We start from the raw sequence: 18,640 nt of genomic DNA, 5'->3' as shown, positions 1-18,640 counted from the left end.
ATAGTGTTATTCAAGTCTTCAGTTTTCTCAATGATCTTCTGTCTAGTTTCATCCATTGTTGAAAGTGGGATTGAAGCCCCACCTATTACTATTGAATTATTTATTTCTTCCTTCAATTCTGCCAGCTTTTGCTTCACATATTTTGGGGCTCTACTGTTTACTGCATATGTGATTATAATTGTGTCTTGATAGATTGACACTTAGTCACTGTAAAAAGTCTCTCTTTAGCTCTAGTAATAACTTTTGCCTTAACATCTGTTTTGGCTGATAGGCATTCCATACCATTTTGGTGCTGTTCAAACAACGTGTATCTTTTCAGCTTTTAAACCTTCAACCTGTTTGTGTCTTTGAATCTTGAATGTGTCTTCTGTAGACAGCATGCGTAAATGATGTTTTTAAAAATCTGTTCTTCCAATTTCTGCCATGTTATTGGAGTATTTAATCCATTTCCATTTAATATAATTACTGATAAGGCAAGATTTACATCTCCCTTTTGTTTTTGTTTTACACATGTCATAAGTTTTTTTTGTTCCTCTATTCCTCCACTGATGCCTAATTTTTTTTTTCTTGTTTTTTTGTTAGACATTTTCTACTACACCATTTAATTCTCTTGTATATACATATATTTCATATATTTATAGTTGTTATTTTCTTACCGGTTACCTTCAGGATTACAATTAGCATCTTAATTTATAACAATCTAGTAACCTATTTTGAATTATTACAAACTTAACTTTCAATAATATACCTAAACTTTGATCTTAAATAGCTCTCTTTTGTGGTATCATTGTCACACAAATTAAGCCTTATACATCATAAACCTGCAACATAGCTTTCTAATTATTGGTCTATGCAGGTATCTTTTAAATAAGTTAAAGGAAAAAGTTACAAAGCAAAATTACACTTATACTGTCTTTTATATTTATTTATGTAGTTGCTTTTCACAGAAGGCAATGGCACCCCTTTCCAGTACTCTTGCCTGGAAAATCCCATGGATGGAGGAGCCTGGTAGGCTACAGTCCATGGGGTTGCGAAGAGTCGGACACGACTGAGCGACTTCACTTTCACTTTCCTGAATTGGAAAAGGAAATGGCAACCCACTCCAGTGTTCTTGCCTGGAGAATCCCAGGGATGGGGGAGCCTGGTGGGCTGCCATCTAAGGGGTCCTACAGAGTTGGACACGACTGAAGTGACTTAGCAGTAGCAGCATGTAGCTGCTTTTACCAGTGCTCTTTATTTCTTCATGTGCATTTTTAACATACATGAAAAAAACTTTCATTTTATTCTGAAGGATCTCCATTAGTACTTTTTGTAGGGCATGCTTGATAGCAATGATTCTCTCATGTTTTATGTATCTAGAAATAGCTTAATTTCTACTTAATTTTAAATGATATTTTTGCTTGACACAGAGTTCTTTCTTGAAAATCTTTTTTTTTTTTTTTTTTTGTTTCTACACCATGAATATGGCATCCTACTGGTTTCTGGCTTTCTGAATAAGATGAATCCAAGAGATACACCAAGACATATTATAATTGAAATGGCAAAAGTTAATGATAAAGAGAGAAACCTGAAGGCAGTAAGAGAAAAAACAAGTGGTTACATATAAGAAAGACCCCATATAGCTGTAGCAGATTTTTCAGCAGAAAACTTACATACCAGAAGAGAGAGGCATGACATATTCAAAGTGCTGTGAGGAGAAAGCTTCCAACCAATAATTCTCTACACATTAAGGTTGTTATTCAGAATCCACAAAGAAACTGAGAGTTTCCCAGATACGCAAAAGCTAAAGGAGTGTACCAACATCAAAATAACCCTACAAGAGATATTAAGGGATTTCCTTAACCTGAAAAGAAGTAGCACCAATTTATAATAAAAAATAAATAAACATTTCACTGGATAAGGTAAATATATAATAAAGATGTGGATCAATCACATTAACCAAACAAACTTAGGTTTATACGCAGAACATTCTATCCAAAAAAAATGGCAGAATGCACATTCTTTTCAAGAGCACATGGAACATTCTCCAGAATAGATCACTAGTTAGGTCACAAAATAAGTCTCAATAAATTTAAGAAGACTGAAATTACATCAAACATCTTTTCCAACCATGATGTTATGACTAGAAATCAACCATAAGGAAAAAAAGGGAAAACTCATAAAAACATGGAGATTAAACAACACGCTATTGAATAAACAATGTTCTTCAAAGAAACCAAAGGAGAAATCAGAGGCAAGTGAGACCAGAAACATGACGTACCAAAATGTATGGCAAAAGAGGTTCTGAGAGGAAAGTTCATAGCAAACAGGCATACCTCAAGAAGAAAGAAAAATCCCAAATAAGCAATCTAATTTTACACCTAAAAGAACTAGAAAAAACTCTGAGTCCAAAGTTAGTAGAAGGAAGGAAATAATAAAGATCAAAGTAAAAAGAAAAAAAAATCAATGACAGTTTAAAAAAATAGAAAAGATCAATGAAACGGAGTTGTTTTTTGAAAAGAGAAACAAAACTGATAAAAAAAATAGCTAGGTTAACAAGAGAAAAAACAAAGAGAGCTCAAGTAATTAACATCAAAAGTGAAAGAGAGAAAATTACAACTGAATCCACAGAAATACAAAAAAATCATAAGAGACTAGTACAAGTATATGTCAACAAATTGGACAGCCTAGAAGAAATGGATAAATTTCTGGAAACATACAATCGTCCAAGACTGAATCATGAAGAAATAGAAAATCTGGATAGAAAGCCAAAAATCTGGATACTAAAGAGGCAATTGCTCATGCTCATTTGTGTCCAACTCGGTGACCTTATGGCCTGTAGTCTGCCAGGCTCCTCTGTCCATAGGATTTTCCAGGCAAGAATACTGGAGTGAATTGCCATTTCCTCTTCCAGGAATAAGGAGATTGGAGCACATCAAAAAACTACCAACAAACAAAAACCCAGGCCTAGATAGCTTCAGTGGCAAATTCTACAAGGCATTCAAAGAAGATTAAATACCCACCCTCTTGGCTCAGCTGGTAAAGAATCCACCCGCAATGTGGGAGACCTGGGTTCGATCCCTGGGTTGGGAAGATCCTCTGGAGAAGGGAAAGGCTACCCACTCCAATATTCTGGCCTGGAGAATTCCATGGACCATACAGTCCATGGGGTCGCAAAGAGTAGGATATGACTGAGCGACTTTCACCCTTCACTTCTCAAACATAAAAATGAATGAAATACTGCCTATGAACTACATAGATAGACCTTAAGATTATTATGCTCTGTGAAATAAGTCCAGTGGAGAAAGACAAATATATGATTTCACTCATATGTAGAATCTAAAAACAAAAAACAACCCGCAAAGCCAATGAACAAATGAAATAAAACCAAAACATACTCATAGACACAGAAAGTAGGTTAATGGTTACCAGAAGGGAAGGGGGTTAGGGGGTTGACAAAAGGGGTAAAAGGGGTCAACTCTATGATGATAGATGTTCACTAGACTTGTGGTGGTGATCACTCTGTACTGTATATAGATGAAGAACTATAATGCTTTACACCTAAAACCTATAATTTTTTTAAAAGGGAAAATATTAAGGAAAAAAAGATCAGTCCTGTGAGTGGCTGCTGCTGCTCCTAAGTCACTTCAGTCGTGTCCGACTCTGTGTGACCCCATAGATGGCAGCTCACCAGGCTCCCTCGTCCCTGGGATTCTCCAGACAAGAACACTGGAGTGGGTTGCCATTTCCTTCTCCAATGCAGAAAAGTGAAAGTGAATGTGAAGTCACTCAGTCGTGTCCAACTCTTAGCAACCCCATGGACTGCAGCCTACCAGGCTCCTCTGTCCATGGGATTTTTCCATGCAAGAGTACTGGAGTGGGGTGCCATTGCCTTCTCCACCTGTGAGTGGAGGTTTCCAGTAAACTGCCAGAGAGGTCAAATAGTGACATTTCTCTGGAGACAGGACTTTGGGGAAGTCCAAAATTATTTAACTTAGTCAAATGGCTGCTAGGCTGCTGGTTTTCATTGTAGTATGATTGCAAAGTTATTGGTTTTCATGGCTATTGCATAAATGGGGAGAAGGGGTTCAGAATATGGCAAGGTAAAGTGCCACAGAGCACACTGTTACTAACAAGATTCAGCTATTTTTCTCAAATATTTCTCAAATTATTGCAAGGTTTTGGTTAATTTCTAGAGTTCTGAAAATTTTCATTTTGACCATTTTTGCCTGTATTCTTGCTGTGCTTATAAGGGAGTGAATTTTCAGAGGTCTTATACCATTATTTTGCCCTTTTTTCGGTTTTCTGTTGGTTTTGTTCAATTTTCTTCCTAGCTTTGTTGCACTGCACATTAATGAAACTCCTTCTATATCTCCATCCAAATCATAGATAGCAATGTTGATCAGGACTGGACCAGAAATAGTCTGAGGCGTATTCTTCAACCAATCCCTCTTTGTCTATGTCAACAACTGTGTGACAAGGTTGGTTGAAAACTTCAACCAGGAGCATCACATCATTAATCCACATTTCACCATCTTGTCCTAAAATATATTATGAGCCACTGTTTGAATATTTTGCTTTTATCAAAATGAAGTTCTCATGTTGGGAAAATCCCCTGGAGAAGGGAATGGCTACCTACTCCAGTATTCTGGCCTGAAAAATTCCATGGACAGAGGAGCCTGGCAGGCAACAGTCCATGGGGTTGTAAAGACTGAGCAACTTTCACTTTCTTTTATGTTTAACCCCTTACCCAGCTTTATTTTTCTGCACAGCATTTATCATCATTAATAGATATGACATATCGATTCAGTTTTTGCCTGCTACACCAGTAGAAAGCATGCTTTTTAAAGCAAGGATTAATCTGTTTTGTTCTGCTAGGTTGCCTAGAAGAGTTCTTGGTATGTAATACCTGGCTCAATAAATATTTGTGAATGAAATGAATGAATTATTCTATCAAGTTAATAACTTTTTAGGGAAAAATGTTATGAGTTTGACATGACTTGTTCTTTTAAAAATCCATATTGTTTCAGTGGAATCATGTTTTTCAAAATCAGACAAATTATCAACTTGCCTAGAGAACACCATCACCTTTACCAGTCTAACATTTAAAAATCTTTAAAATTTGGGCTAATTTTTGTCTCTAGATTTTGGTAACTCTCCCATTCCTCACAAATTCCCAATGATATAGTTAGCAACTATTTAATATCATATCTGAATGCTTTTTAGCACTTTGGGATATAGTTATTTCTAGGCTCAAGAACTGAACTAATTTAAGGTAACTACTTTTTTTAGTACCTCCAAGGAAGAAGAGATTGTAGAAGAGTATACTGTATTGGAACTCCGACTTTACATTAGCTATTAAAAAATTTGAAAATCATTCTCTCTGAAGAAGTGAATAAAATGAGTTGAATAATTATGATTTCTCTTTGTTATCAGCTGATATCACATGATTTTCACTGAAGCCTGCTGTTTTTTCATCCTTTTTAGACACAGACTTGGAAGTCCTATTTTTTTTTTTTCTTTCTTTCTTAGAAATCTAATTTCACCATGGGCTCTAGCCATTCTGCAACTACATTTAGAAGTTCCTACCACTCTTTTGGTCTTGATCTTGGTAACTTTAAGCTTTGGTACCTGATGTTTTAAAAATGGAAACCTATTGTAGAGCATCCCTCCTCCCCATATACCCATGTTGGGGTCTTCCTTTCTTTCACTGGAGTTATGTAAATACAATTGTTAAGTGTGGAGTTTGCTCTGAGAATCGTACATCCCTCTCTTCTGAGATATACTCCCCCCTTTACAGTCTCTGTTCATAAGAGTGAAGTTACATAGTTTCCTATGATATTTCCATAAAACCTACATTTTCTATAGTTATTAGATAATGTCTATATTAAAAAAAGTACTGAGACATACCAGCTTCAAAGAAACAAAGAGCCCTCATAGTGAAACACTATTGAGAGCATTAAAAAGAACTATTTAAAATAATTCAATAGACACAAGAATAACATTGTGTTTATTTGTTAAACAATTATTTAATTTGTTTAACAACAATCAAATTTGTTAGACAACAACAATTTAACAACAATCAAATTTGTTAAACAATTGTACTAAACATATTTCAAGGCCATCTGTAATGAGTTGTGACCACCAAACTCATCAAATGACTGGCCATAGATTTTTGGCTGGGGATAGATTAAGGGTCACTGTCCCCTCCCTTTGTTTTACATATTTGACGTGTTCAGTTCAGCCTTGAGAGGTTACCTGAGAATAGCTAAAACTGAAACTAAGCAGACTAAAGTCTCAGTTGCCAGGAAACTAGGTCTGCAAGTAGACACAGCAGGCTCTTGTTATATACAGAAGATGCAGCCTTAGACTATAGTAGGCAGCACAGGAAATCAGACATCACTGGACAAGTCTGACAAGGAAGGAGGGGTTGTTCCCCAAGTGTAGGGAGTGTAGCAGAGGCTGGGAGGAGGATGTGGACCCTTTGACACCTGGGCTTGTACAGCAAGGTCCCAAGCTCTCATGGAGGTTAAGGGACAGGGATAAAGCAAATAAAGGCAAGTCCCATAACTGGGATAAGGAACTAAGACAAAAAAGTCATAAGGCATCTTCAATAAATAAAAGTTCATGACCACCAATAGAAAAACATTAAAATGTCATCAGGAAGAAATGAGTGAACATCAAGAAACAACAGCTTAAGTAAAGAAAACCAAAAACAACAGAAAACCATGTGAAAATGTCAAGTCTGTGCAAAATCAATTACAGAATTAAAAGAGTGGCCTTGAGAACCACGGTAGCCTAATAAGAGATGTTTTGTTTTAAACCAATAAATTGGTGGGAATTTGTGATGTCATATAGAAAACTAAAACATTGCAAATTAGAGCATTCAAAGCTATAAATAAGCTGTTTTGATAGCTACATCTATATTTTCCTTTAAAACTACCTAGTATGTTTCATCTTCTTGGAATATTTAGAGAAAGAGCACCCCTAAGAAATAGGGTGTATAAGACATCTGAAAATGGCAAGGCATCTGAAAAGTGACACATGGGAAAGTGGTGAGCATGGAATCAGAGCTTTTGCAGATTTTTACAAAAGGGACATTGAACAGGTATCACCAGGAGGGACTCCTCAAGATGATCTTCACAAGTGAGCTTAGTCCGAATTGTGAAAGAAATGGTGGATATAGATTTGGGAGGATGAATGTTTTTCAGTGGAGATGTTAGAATGAGGAAGACACTACGGTGCATTCTGGTTATCAGTCAACCAACAAAAGCTGTTGAACATATTCTATGTGCTTGGTGCGTCTTATAAGAGAAACAGTGATGACCCGGCAGATAAAGGCTTATTCTCATGGAGTTTACAGTTGAGTGGAGACAGATAAACAATCAACATGCGTGCAAAACAATAAAACAGTTCCAGTTGTTTATGAAAGGAAAGAAATTAAAAAAAAAAAGAAAAGAAAATAGGATAGTGTGATAGAGAGTAACAAGCGGGCTTCAGGGATGACCTCTTTTTTTTTTTTTTTTATTTTAATCTTTCAGTTCAATTCAGTTAAGTCACTCAGTTGTGTCCGACTCTTTGCAACCCCATGAACTGGCAGCACCCCAGGCCTCCCTGTCAATCACCAACTCCCGGAGTTCACTCAAACTCATGTCTATTGAGTCGGTGATGCCATCCAGCCATCTCATCCTCTGTTGTCCACTTCTCCTCCTGCCCCCAATCCCTCCCAGCATCAGGGTCTTTTCCAATGAGTCAACTCTTTGCATGAGGTGGCCAAAGTACTGGAGTTTCAGCTTTAGCATCAGTCCTTCCAAAGAACACCCAGGACTGATCTCCTTTAGAATGGTCTGGTTGGATCTCTTTGCAGTCCAAGGGACTCTCAAGAGTCTTCTCTAACATCACAGTTCAAAAGCATCAATTCTTTGGTGCTCGGCTTTCTTCACAGTCCAACTCTCACATCTATACATGGCCAATGGAAAAACCATAGCCTTGACTAGACAGACCTTTGTTGGCAAAGTAACGTCTCTGCTTTTGAATATGCTATCTAGGTTGGTCAAACTTTCCTTCCAAGGAGTAAGCGTTTTAATTTCATGACTGCAGTCACCATCTGCAGTGATTTGGGAGCCCAGAAAAATAAAGTCTGACACTGTTTCCACTGTTTCCCCGTCTATTTGCCATGAAGTGATGGGACCAGATGCCATGATCTTCGTTTTCTGAATGTTGAGCTTTAAGCCAACTTTTTCACTCTCCTCCTTCCCTTTCCTCAAGAGGCTCTTTAGTTCCTCTTCACTTTCTGCCATAAGGGTGGTGTCATCTGCATATCTGAGGTTATTGATATTTCTCCTGGCTAGGTGACACCGTATAGCATGTGGGATCTTAGTTCCCTGACCAGGGACTGAACCCACGCCCCTGCCTTGGAAGACTCTATGCTTCTGGACCACTGGACCATCAGGGAAGTTGCAAGGATGCTCTTTTATAAGATAACAGTTGAGTTCAGTTCTGAGTGACACAAAATGCATAAGTCATGCAAAAGTCAAGAAAGAGTGTCCTAAGTAGAAAGAACAGGAAACGCAAAGTCACTGAGCTTAGTATGTTGTATGGTCAGAAAGGGAAGAGAGGCTGAAGCCCAGGGAAAAAGGGAGGATGAAAGGAGGTGAAATCCGAGGGCCAGGTAGGAAAAGAGAACACACTTGACTTGGTGAAGGGAATCTGGCTTAGTCAATGGAGATGGAGAATTTCAGATATGAAATGCAGGAAAAAGATTTTCTCTTTTTTTAAAACTTAAAACATTTCTATTTATTTATTTGGCTGCCTCGGTCTTATGCAGCACAAGGGACCTTCATTGTATCACGCGGGATCTTTTGTTGCAGCGTGTGGACTCTCTAGCTGTGGCGCATGGGCTTATTTGCTCCATGACATATGGGATCTTAGTTTCCCAGTGATTAAACCCATGTCCCCTGCATTGGCAGGTGGATTCTTAGCCACTGGACCAGCAGGGAAGTCCCCCTTGGAGAGGATTCCTAAGCAGGGGGCTACAATTCAGGAGGCAGTGGTGCCTAGGAGAGAAATTCCTGACTGATTATCTACAGAAAGAACAACAACAAAAAGAAGAAAGGCCAGAGAAGAGATGAGAATGGGCCACAGTGGCCAAAAAAGCAAGTTCAAATCCAGGGTACATGGCTTACTACCTGTGACCTTAGGGAAGTTTCTTAAGCGTTTAAAACTCTGCTTCCCCAAGTGAAATGGCATCACAGGACAGCTCCTTCCTGGGCTTGTTTTCTGAATCAAGTGAGAGGATGTCTGTAAGTGCTTAGTGTGTTGTTGGGCAAATCCCATGGATGGAGGAGCCTGGTGGGCTGCAGTCCATGGGGTAGCTAAGAGTTGGACACAACTGAGCGACTTCACTTTCACTTTTCACTTTCATGCACTGGAGAAGGAAATGGCACCCCACTCCAGTGTTCTTGCCTGGAGAATCCCAGGGACGGGGGAGCCTGGTGGGCTGCCGTCTATGGGGTTGCACAGAGTTGACACGACTGAAGTGACTTAGCAGTAGCAGCAGCAGCAGCACTCACTATTTGTGTCTATCTGACCCAGGGCTGTTGGCAATAGGTTTTGGGCTTCCCGATAGCTCAGCTGGTAAAGAATCCGCCTGCAGCGTGGGAGATCTGGGTTCGATCCCTGGGTTGGGAAAATACCCTGGAGAAGGGAAAGGCTACCCACTCCAGTATTCTGGCCTGGAGAATTCCATGGACTGTGTGGTTCATGGGGTCACAAAGAGTTGGACACGACTAAGCAACTTTCACTTTCACTTTGGATCATTTTGTGAGAAATTTCAGAAGATTCTCCGTGACTTTGATGATTAAATGGAACAGTTGATGGGAGAAGAGAGAGAAGGGCAAAGGAAGAGAGAGGATAGTTGAAACCTTTTTAACTTTCCCACAGATTGGGGTAACTGTCCACGCCGTGCCTGCATCGAAGCTTGAGGTTCACTGCAGTCTGAGATGCTGGCTTCTGGGCTCCTGCAGGAGAGTGTCTTAAAACCCACTCCTAGGCTTCCTGGGCTTCTGGGATTGAACTCAGGTCTCCCACATTGCAGGTGAATTCCTTATCAGCTGAGCCACCAGGGAAGTCTTTGATCACCTCAGATTGCACTTTTCCTGTGAATTCTCCATAACATGTGCTGCTGGGGAGAGAAGGGTGGGGTGGAGGGAGGAGGGGTAGGTGCTAGAGAGAGAGAGAGAGAGAGACATTTGAAGCTGAGAGGCATTCTCAGAGCCAGAGTCATCGAGGTGGAGTTGGGGCTCTGCCGGCCACCAAAATAGACTCCGCTCTCAAGTTGCAGTGGAAAAAGGTGACCTGGATGTTCAGCTGAGGGCAGGAGTGGAGGGTGAGATGGTTTGGATCAAGGCCTTCCTAGGCCTGTTTCCAAACCGTACCTAGTTGGTCAGATACTTTAAGTATTCAGGGTGATTCATTTTTAGTAGTGCACCGACACCTGAGAATAAACTGAAGGATTTCATTTTGCTCGTGAACCGGACACAGACTTTTGCCCTCATTGAATTCTGATCATGGGCAGCCTGATACCAAAATCGGGAGGCAAGGAAAAGCATGTGCTCTGAATGCTAGAGAGAGAAAGAGGTTTCAGGCTCGTGTAAGGGCTTGTGGAGCTGGGATTCCTCTTGACAAGGGGAAGTTGAAAATGGGGTGCTTGAAGAGTTATGTGTTTTTACCAATTAGAGCTGCAATCATTAAAGTCTGTGAACATCTATGGAACAAGAGAATAGGAGAACTGGGCACCCTTGTGAGAAGTTGGGGTAATGTGAATTGAAATAATAATGAGATATCAATTCATATCCATCAGATTGGCAGAAGTTTAAAAGGACCAAAAATGTCTATTGCTGGCAGGGCTGTGGGGAAGAAAGATAATGTTATAATTAACAGAGGAAATGTGAATTGTTACAACTATTTTAGAAAGCAATCTGACAATGTCTACTTAATATGTGTATATAGATATTCAGATAAAATATATATAACAGTATTTAATTAATTATATAAAAAACTAATTAAAATATAATTATATATTTATGTCCCCTTTGACCAGCAACCTTACTTTGGGGAATCTTTTTTTTTAAAACAGAAATAGAGTAGTCAGTATATAAGGACCAATACACAATGGTGCTTCTTGCAGAATTGATTGTGATCATAGTGGAGAAACAACTAGAAACCTAGTTAATGCCCATCAATACAGGGATGATATATTATCACACATTCACATTACAGAATGTTATCCAAATCAAAAGCAATGAGAAACAGAAGAAAAATCAAATTAAATCCCACGATTTTCGACAGGAGCAACAAAGCCCTGGAAATAGATAGCACAATAGTGTAGTTCACAAAGGAAGGCCATGAATCCCACCCAGCAGCACAAAGAATGTTAGATGCTGACATTCAAGCCTCTCTCTCTCTCTCAGTTCTTCTTGGGTTTTCTCTCAGATAGGTTTTCTTCTCCTAATGGCAAGCTGGGCATCCAGACATGTATTTTTCTCTGAACTGGTAATTCTGGGGAAAGGGAGAGATCCTGTTTTTCATCATCTCCATCCATCTTGGAAAAGGACTCTGATTGGTCCCACTCTCATAAACTTGTCATATACCTGTCCCGTGCAGGGTCCCATAATTTACAACTCAAACTCTGGGGAAGAAGTTGGGTTGTTTCCAAAAGGGAGCATGCTAGACTGATCAAAGAAGTAACAGATGGGGACTTCCCTGGTGGTTCAGTGGCTAAGACTCTGAGCTCCCATGCAGGGGGTCTGGGTTCGATCCCGGGTCAGGAAACTAGATACCACATGCTGCAACAAAGATCCTGTGTGCCACAACTGAGATCTGGTGCAGCCAAACAAGCAAATAAATAAACAAATAAAAAGATAACAGATGTTCACTATGATACTCACCTATCTTTTCTCTATGCATATGCATAAATTAGTAGAGTTCAGCTCATAATGCTAATAAAAATACTTGAACATGTAGTGCATTTTCCTATACTACTGAAAACTTTTCATAACCTTCAATTTTCTATGAAATTGATTGCAAAGAGAGAAGGGGACTTACTTAACCTCTTGCCTGTCATATTTCTGCAGTCTATTGGTACTGCTGTATAAAGTCAAATATCTTGGGTAAGGGGAAGACCCACGTGTGAAGAAGCAGACTCTCCCACTAAGTCAACAGCCCCATTCAGTGGCAAGAACAAAGGAAACTGTCAAGTTATGAGTAAAAGGAGTGAAGGGAGCCTTGCTTCCCACCTCTCTGTCTATTGACTTAGTTTCATACACAGAAAGGGAACAAAGGCAAGAGAATAGGTGGGCGGCAGCAGACTCGAGTGACTAAGATGAATCAATTGAGATATGGAATCAAGGAGCCAACTCATTATTTCAACCATAAACTTGTCCACAAATGTTTCTTGAACACCTAAGATGTATCTGGCGTTTTGCTAGGCAAATAAACATAGGCCCTGTCCTTGGAGGAGAGGCAGAGAACAAGTGATGAGGGCTGCTTCCAAGAGGTACTCAGACCTAGAGGCTGGACCAAAGAAGGGGCAGACCTAACTTAGCTGGGAAATCAAGGGAGGCTTCCTTGAGGAAGCGTCCTTTACACTGACAGCTGAAAGGTAAGTGAGTGGGCTACACAGAGGCTTAGTCAGGAAAAGGTCCTGCAAAGACGTCACAGCAGAGAAGGCATGGTGTGCTCACAGGGCCTAGATAAGGCTGACTCAGCTTCATCCAGAGGGTGAAGACGGTGGAACCAGATGGGTCTGGGCCAGTGACCAGAGCATGGAGAGCTTTGGAGGAGATGTGCAAGATTAGAGACTGTATGCTAAGGGCAGTAGGATAGAGGAGGGCTTTGATTAAAAATGAGTTGTTAGTAGATCCCTTGGTTTATGGAATAGAGAGCAGACTGGAGGGGGACAAGAATGGCTGCAGGAAGGCCAGTAGGAGGCTCCATAACAGTTTAGGGGAGGATGGATGGTGGCTGGACTGAGGTGGCGGTCAGAGTACAGACAGAAGTGGAAGGCTTTTTGATATCCTCGAGAGCTGGAAGACTGATTAGATGTGACAAATGAGTGAAAAAGAGTCCAGGATGACTATCAGATTTGGGTTAAAAAACCAAACAGAGGCTGTGGTGCCTTTACCAAGAACCTTGGAGGTGAAAGAGTTCATGAAGATAAATGATGAGCTCAGTGTGGGATGTGCCCAGTGTGAGGTACAAGTGTGACAAACAAGTAGGGAGTTTGAGTAGGGGGGCTCCATATACACAGAAGAGTCAGGGAGTTATTCATATGAACTCAACGCCAAGCCAACATTTTAGGAGAGCTTGCACCTGAATTAGGTGGAGAATTGTCAACCATTCACCCTCTTCCATGTGGGAAAGAAGAGTCAACCTGTGTGTGTCACCTGTGCGGGCCAGCTTCAGCTTTGTGTTCATTTTCTGCTCACATGGTTTCCCATGTGGTGATATCAGGGAGCATCTGAAATGTTCATGTTCTTTTCTTTTAAGGAATTAAAAAATATTTCTTTATGGTTGGCTGGGTCTTCATTGGAGAAGGCAATGGCACCCCACTCCAGTCCTCTTGCCTGGAGAGTCCCATGGACAGAGGAGCCTGGTGGGCTGCAGTCCATGGGATCACTAAGAATCAGACACGACTGAGCAACTTTACTTTCACTTTTCACTTTCCTGCATTGGAGAAGGAAATGGCAACCCACTCCAGTGTTCTTGCCTGGAGAATCCCAGGGACGGGGGAGCCTGGTGGGCTGCCGTCTATGGGGTCGCACAGGGTCGGACACAACTGAAGCGACTTAGCAGCAGCAGCAGCACCTGAATGAGGTGGAGAATTGTCAACCATTCACCCTCTTCCATGTGGGAAAGAAGAGTCAACCTGTGTGTATCACCTGTGCGGGCCAGCTTCAGCTTTGTGTTCATTTTCTGCTCACATGGTTTCCCATGTGGTGATATCAGAGAGCATCTGAAATGTTCATGTTCTTTTCTTTTAAGGAATTAAAAAATATTTCTTTATGGTTGCGCTGGGTCTTCATTGCTGCGTGCAGCCTTTCTCTAGTTGCAGCCAGCAGGGGCTACTCTCTGTTGTGGAGCGTGGGCTTCTCATTTTAGTGGCTTCTCTTATCTCAGAGCACAGTCGTCAGTAGTTGTGGCATGTGGGCTCAGTAGTTGTGGTGCATGGGCTTAGTTGCTCCCGGGGCATGTGGGATCTTCCCGGAGCAGGGATCCAACCCACGTTTCCCGCATTGGCAGGCGGATTTTCAACCACTGGACCATCAAAGAGGTCTAAATGTTAGTATTCTTGAAATAAAACTTCTTTCCTTTGTGGATTCTGAAAAAAACACAATGAACAAACAACACAGTGGCGCCCATCAAGGGAAGAACTCACGCTCTAAAGTGGCAGTTGGTTCTGTAATGGTTTCTTTTCCATCACCAAGAGACCTCATATATTCTGAGTGTTGGGATTTCTCACTTTGCTGGTAAAGCACTGTTAAGGCTAACAACTAAATGAATCATAAGATAAACCTCCTGAAGATTAAATCCCTGGTGGTGGTAGACAGGGAGCACGCAGTTGTGTTCAACTCTTTGCTACCCCATAGACTGTAGCCCACCAGGCTACTCTGACCGTGGGATTTTCCAAGCAAGTATACTGGAGTGACTTGCCATGCCTTCCTCCAGGGGATCTTCCCTACCGAGGGATCGAACCCACATCTGCATCTCCTGCATTGGTAGGCAGATTCTTTACCATTGAGCCACCTGGGAAGTCAACACTAATTGTATTCTATTCTCTACAAAATGAGGGTACTGAAATACAATTATGTTACAAACCTTGCCTTCCCCAACAGGCTCATGGCCACCCCAAATTATCAAATTAGGCTTTTGTAAATACTTCCACTTTGAACCTACCAGCTTATTTATCTGAGTCTGATTACAAACAGAACAGTGAGCCCTGAGTTCAAAAGTATAAATTCAAGCACAACTCATCACTTGAAAGAAACATGAAAATTTTGTCAGCATCTCCCAAGGGAGGAAGCAGCCACACAAGAAAAAACAAACCATAAAGTGGAATGTTAAATTCTCGTCAAGTACCCCGTCTATGAATTTGTGATTGAATGTGGTTATATCCATGTTCTACTACAGTATGTGCTCTAACAGGGACTGTTTAAATGAAGTCACTGAGTATCCTGTCTACTTGATCTTCTAAACTTTTTGAATTCATCCTCTCTTCCCACCTTTACCTCCATCTACACTTCATGCCACCCCTATTTCTCTCAGGAACAAAGTTTCTGTAACCAGGCTGAGGTAGGTGGATACTGGTTAGCAGGAGGATCCCATTTCCACTGGGGTCTTTGTGACCCTGGACTTGCCTTTCTACTTCTTTATGATTCTGATTCTAAGACCCATGAAGAGAGTATTACAGTCACTTTTTAATACCCAAGATTCAGATAAAAGAACATGAAATAACTAGAATACAGCTATACTGTTCTCTCTCTGGGATTCAAAAGTGAAAGGTTATCTTTTTTGTGTGTCTTTCAGTTGGGCATTGAAATCCTATAAAACTATTTGGTGCTGATGGGGGAAAAGGAATGGCAGAGCTCTGGGCATTGAAGTACCCATCTTTGCTTCTTTTTACTATTTAGAGAACTTGTAGACAGAGGACAGACCCTAGAAGAACTCTAAAATGCCATTTGTAGAGATGTGGATGGACCTAGAGTCTGTCATACAGAGTGAAGTAAGTCAGAAAGAGAAAAGCAGATCTCTAATATTAATGCATATATGTGGGTTCTAGAAAACCAGTATAGATGAACCAATTTCTAGGGCAGGAATAGAGATGCAGACATAGAGAAAGGACATGTAGACACAGGGGGAGAAGGGAAGGGTGAGATGAACTGAGAGATTAGGGTTGACTTATATACACTGCCCTGTGTAAAACAGACAGCTAGTGGGAAGGTGCTGTATGGCACATGGAGCTCAGCCTGGTACTCTGTGATGTCCTAGATGGGGTGGGATGGGGTGGGGTGTATATATGTAGCTGGTTTACTTCGTTGTACAGCAGAAACTAACACAAAATTGTAAAGCAATTATATGCCAATAAAAATTAAAAAAAAAATCCATTCTGCAATTTCCCTCTTTAGTTTCCTGCAAGGAGCCCAATGCTCTCACGCTCCTCCCTTTGCTCCACTAAGGCCTGAGCCCTTGTGTGCTTGTCATGCTCACAATATCCTTCTGTCCTCCCCCTGCAAAGGCTCTTTGCCCTCAGATTGGTGGTGCATGATGAAAAGGATCAGATACATGAATTTATAGTAAGATGCCTCATCTCCAAATAGGAAAATCCTCCATGAGTAGAATTTCAGCTACCTTGAGGAGAAGGGGAGAGAAACGATATGAATCCAGGATCTTCCAAACACCTCTAATCACAATTTAGTGGTGTGATCAGCAATCTGTTCTTGTTTAACAGCGTTCCTGTGACAACCCCCGTGTTAGACACAATTCTACACTCTAGCCCCTTGCCTGAAACTGATGCACAGTCAGATGGAGGGCAGAGAGTATTTCCTCTGAATAAACCATTTCCCCTGAAGAAATTGGCCAAGGGGCATAGCTCTGGCTGATGAGTCAGAAAATGTAGCCTTTGCTCCCTGCAACACCATTTCCTAACCATGTAACCTTAGACAAGCCACTTAACCTCTCTGAGGGGTAACTTCCTAAACTCACATGAGGAGGGATAGTAATACCTCCTCTTCATTCTTACAATGGGTATTTTAAAGAATAAGTAAAATAATAAATGTGAGCTGGCCTTGAGATCTGTAAAATGTAAGGTATCAGAACTGAAGGCTGACAACTTCCCTCACCCCGTCTGGTGATTTCAAAGACATCCTACAAGATCTTTCCATATTGTCGGCAATATGGAAGGAAGCAGCTGCTGGTCCAAGCCAATTTTAGAAACCTGCATTTTTGCAAAAGGAAGAGTCAGCTCTCATCACAGCAATGTTGCTGGCCAAGGACAAGCGCTACTAGACAACGATGCAGGGATGGCCCAGCAGGTGTCAGTAGAGAACCAACTTTTGGTATGAAGCTGGCTCGCTGAGGGATGAGGTGATGCAGGGACTTGAGCTGTAACCGGCCTGGCAGGATTCCACCCTTAAATTCAGGGCTGTCTCAATTCTGGAAGGGCAGAACTGGCACCACTGAGATGCGGACAGCCCTTGGGCTCTATCTACATTAAACTGAGAATCCTCTCCCTTCAGAGGATTCCTTCTCACTCCTGCCTCTTAATCTGGAAGTAATTAAGTCCCTCCTCTGTTCTTAGAACCCATTCTCTAACATGGGAATATTATCTCAAAGGAAAGGAAAGCTTTGTTCGTCTAGATAAATATTCTTCTGGGAATGCCTTTTCTCTCTCCCTCTCAACACCAGAGTTGTTTTTTAACATACAATTTTCACCTACACCTGCTTCTCTTACCTTAACATTCAACTCATTCCCTAGATGTCATATCTCAGCTATTCAGATTCAATAACTCAGGCAGCAAATCCAGCTTCTACAAGGCAAGTGACTAATATGTGGAGAAGAAGTGAGAATGGTTCCGGCTACCACACAGAAACCTGTTGAATGAAGTACTAAAATGCTTCCATGTTAAGATGGTCTCTCGTAACTTACGAGGACATGACTTCACTGCACATATGTATGAGTCTATGTTATAAATGCCATGTGGAAATGGGTTCTATCATTATGCCTTATGAGGTCTGAGGTCTTTCTTGGCTGAGTGTGGAGAGACGACTTGGAGAGACAGAGATACAGCATTTTACAACAGCAGAAAGCTCCAAACTGCCTGGAGAAAACCGCAAACTGCCTGTCCTGCCCTTCTCCCCAGTCTCTAAGATCCCCAGTGATTGGGTGTGTGTGTGTGTGTGTGTGTGTGTGTGTGTGTGTGTGTAAGAAAGAGAGAGGGAGAGAGAGAGAAAGAGGGAGAGAGGAAGTACATGTATGTGAAATGGTATATCCTATTCATGGGATAAAAGAAATATGTGAGAAACTCTATGAGAAGAAAAGCTAAGTGAGACCAGACCCAAAAGGCTGTCTGCAGCTCCAAAACCAGTCCTGTTGGCAAGAGGTCAAGGGCAGGGCTATGGACACATAAAGAGATGGCCACCTGTGAGTCTGCCTCACCTGGGAAATGAGAAAAGGAATAAATCAAGTGGCTATGGACTTTGTGTTCCTACCACATTGTTATTCACCTTTCCTAACCCCTATCAAAGTCTAACTATCTTTAAAAACTCAGGAACTATATTAACTTCCAGAATATTAAGGTCTCCAGGACAAGGCATTATGGCCTGTTTAGAATAATCTAAGGGACGTGTGTGTGTTCCCTAGAGTCCCAAACTCTAGTACATAGCATCCATAAGGAACAGAAGGCCCGCACCCACTACTAAATGCAAGCACTGGCCCAGCAGTCTATAAATCTTGGGCTGGCAGAATGACAGGCAGAATATACTCAGATTCCTACATTGCTGCAAACCTCTCACATCCTGAGAGCTGGGTAAGCTAAGTTTCCTTCTTATTTTGACTGTGAATATTTAATTATTTCCATCCTTTCCTTTGTTTGAGAAAGTATTT

The sequence above is a fragment of the Bubalus bubalis genome, chromosome 5 (genome assembly GCF_019923935.1).
Source record: "Bubalus bubalis isolate 160015118507 breed Murrah chromosome 5, NDDB_SH_1, whole genome shotgun sequence".
NCBI classification, from domain to species: domain Eukaryota; kingdom Metazoa; phylum Chordata; class Mammalia; order Artiodactyla; family Bovidae; genus Bubalus; species Bubalus bubalis.
Note: the sequence above shows the minus strand (reverse complement) of the source record.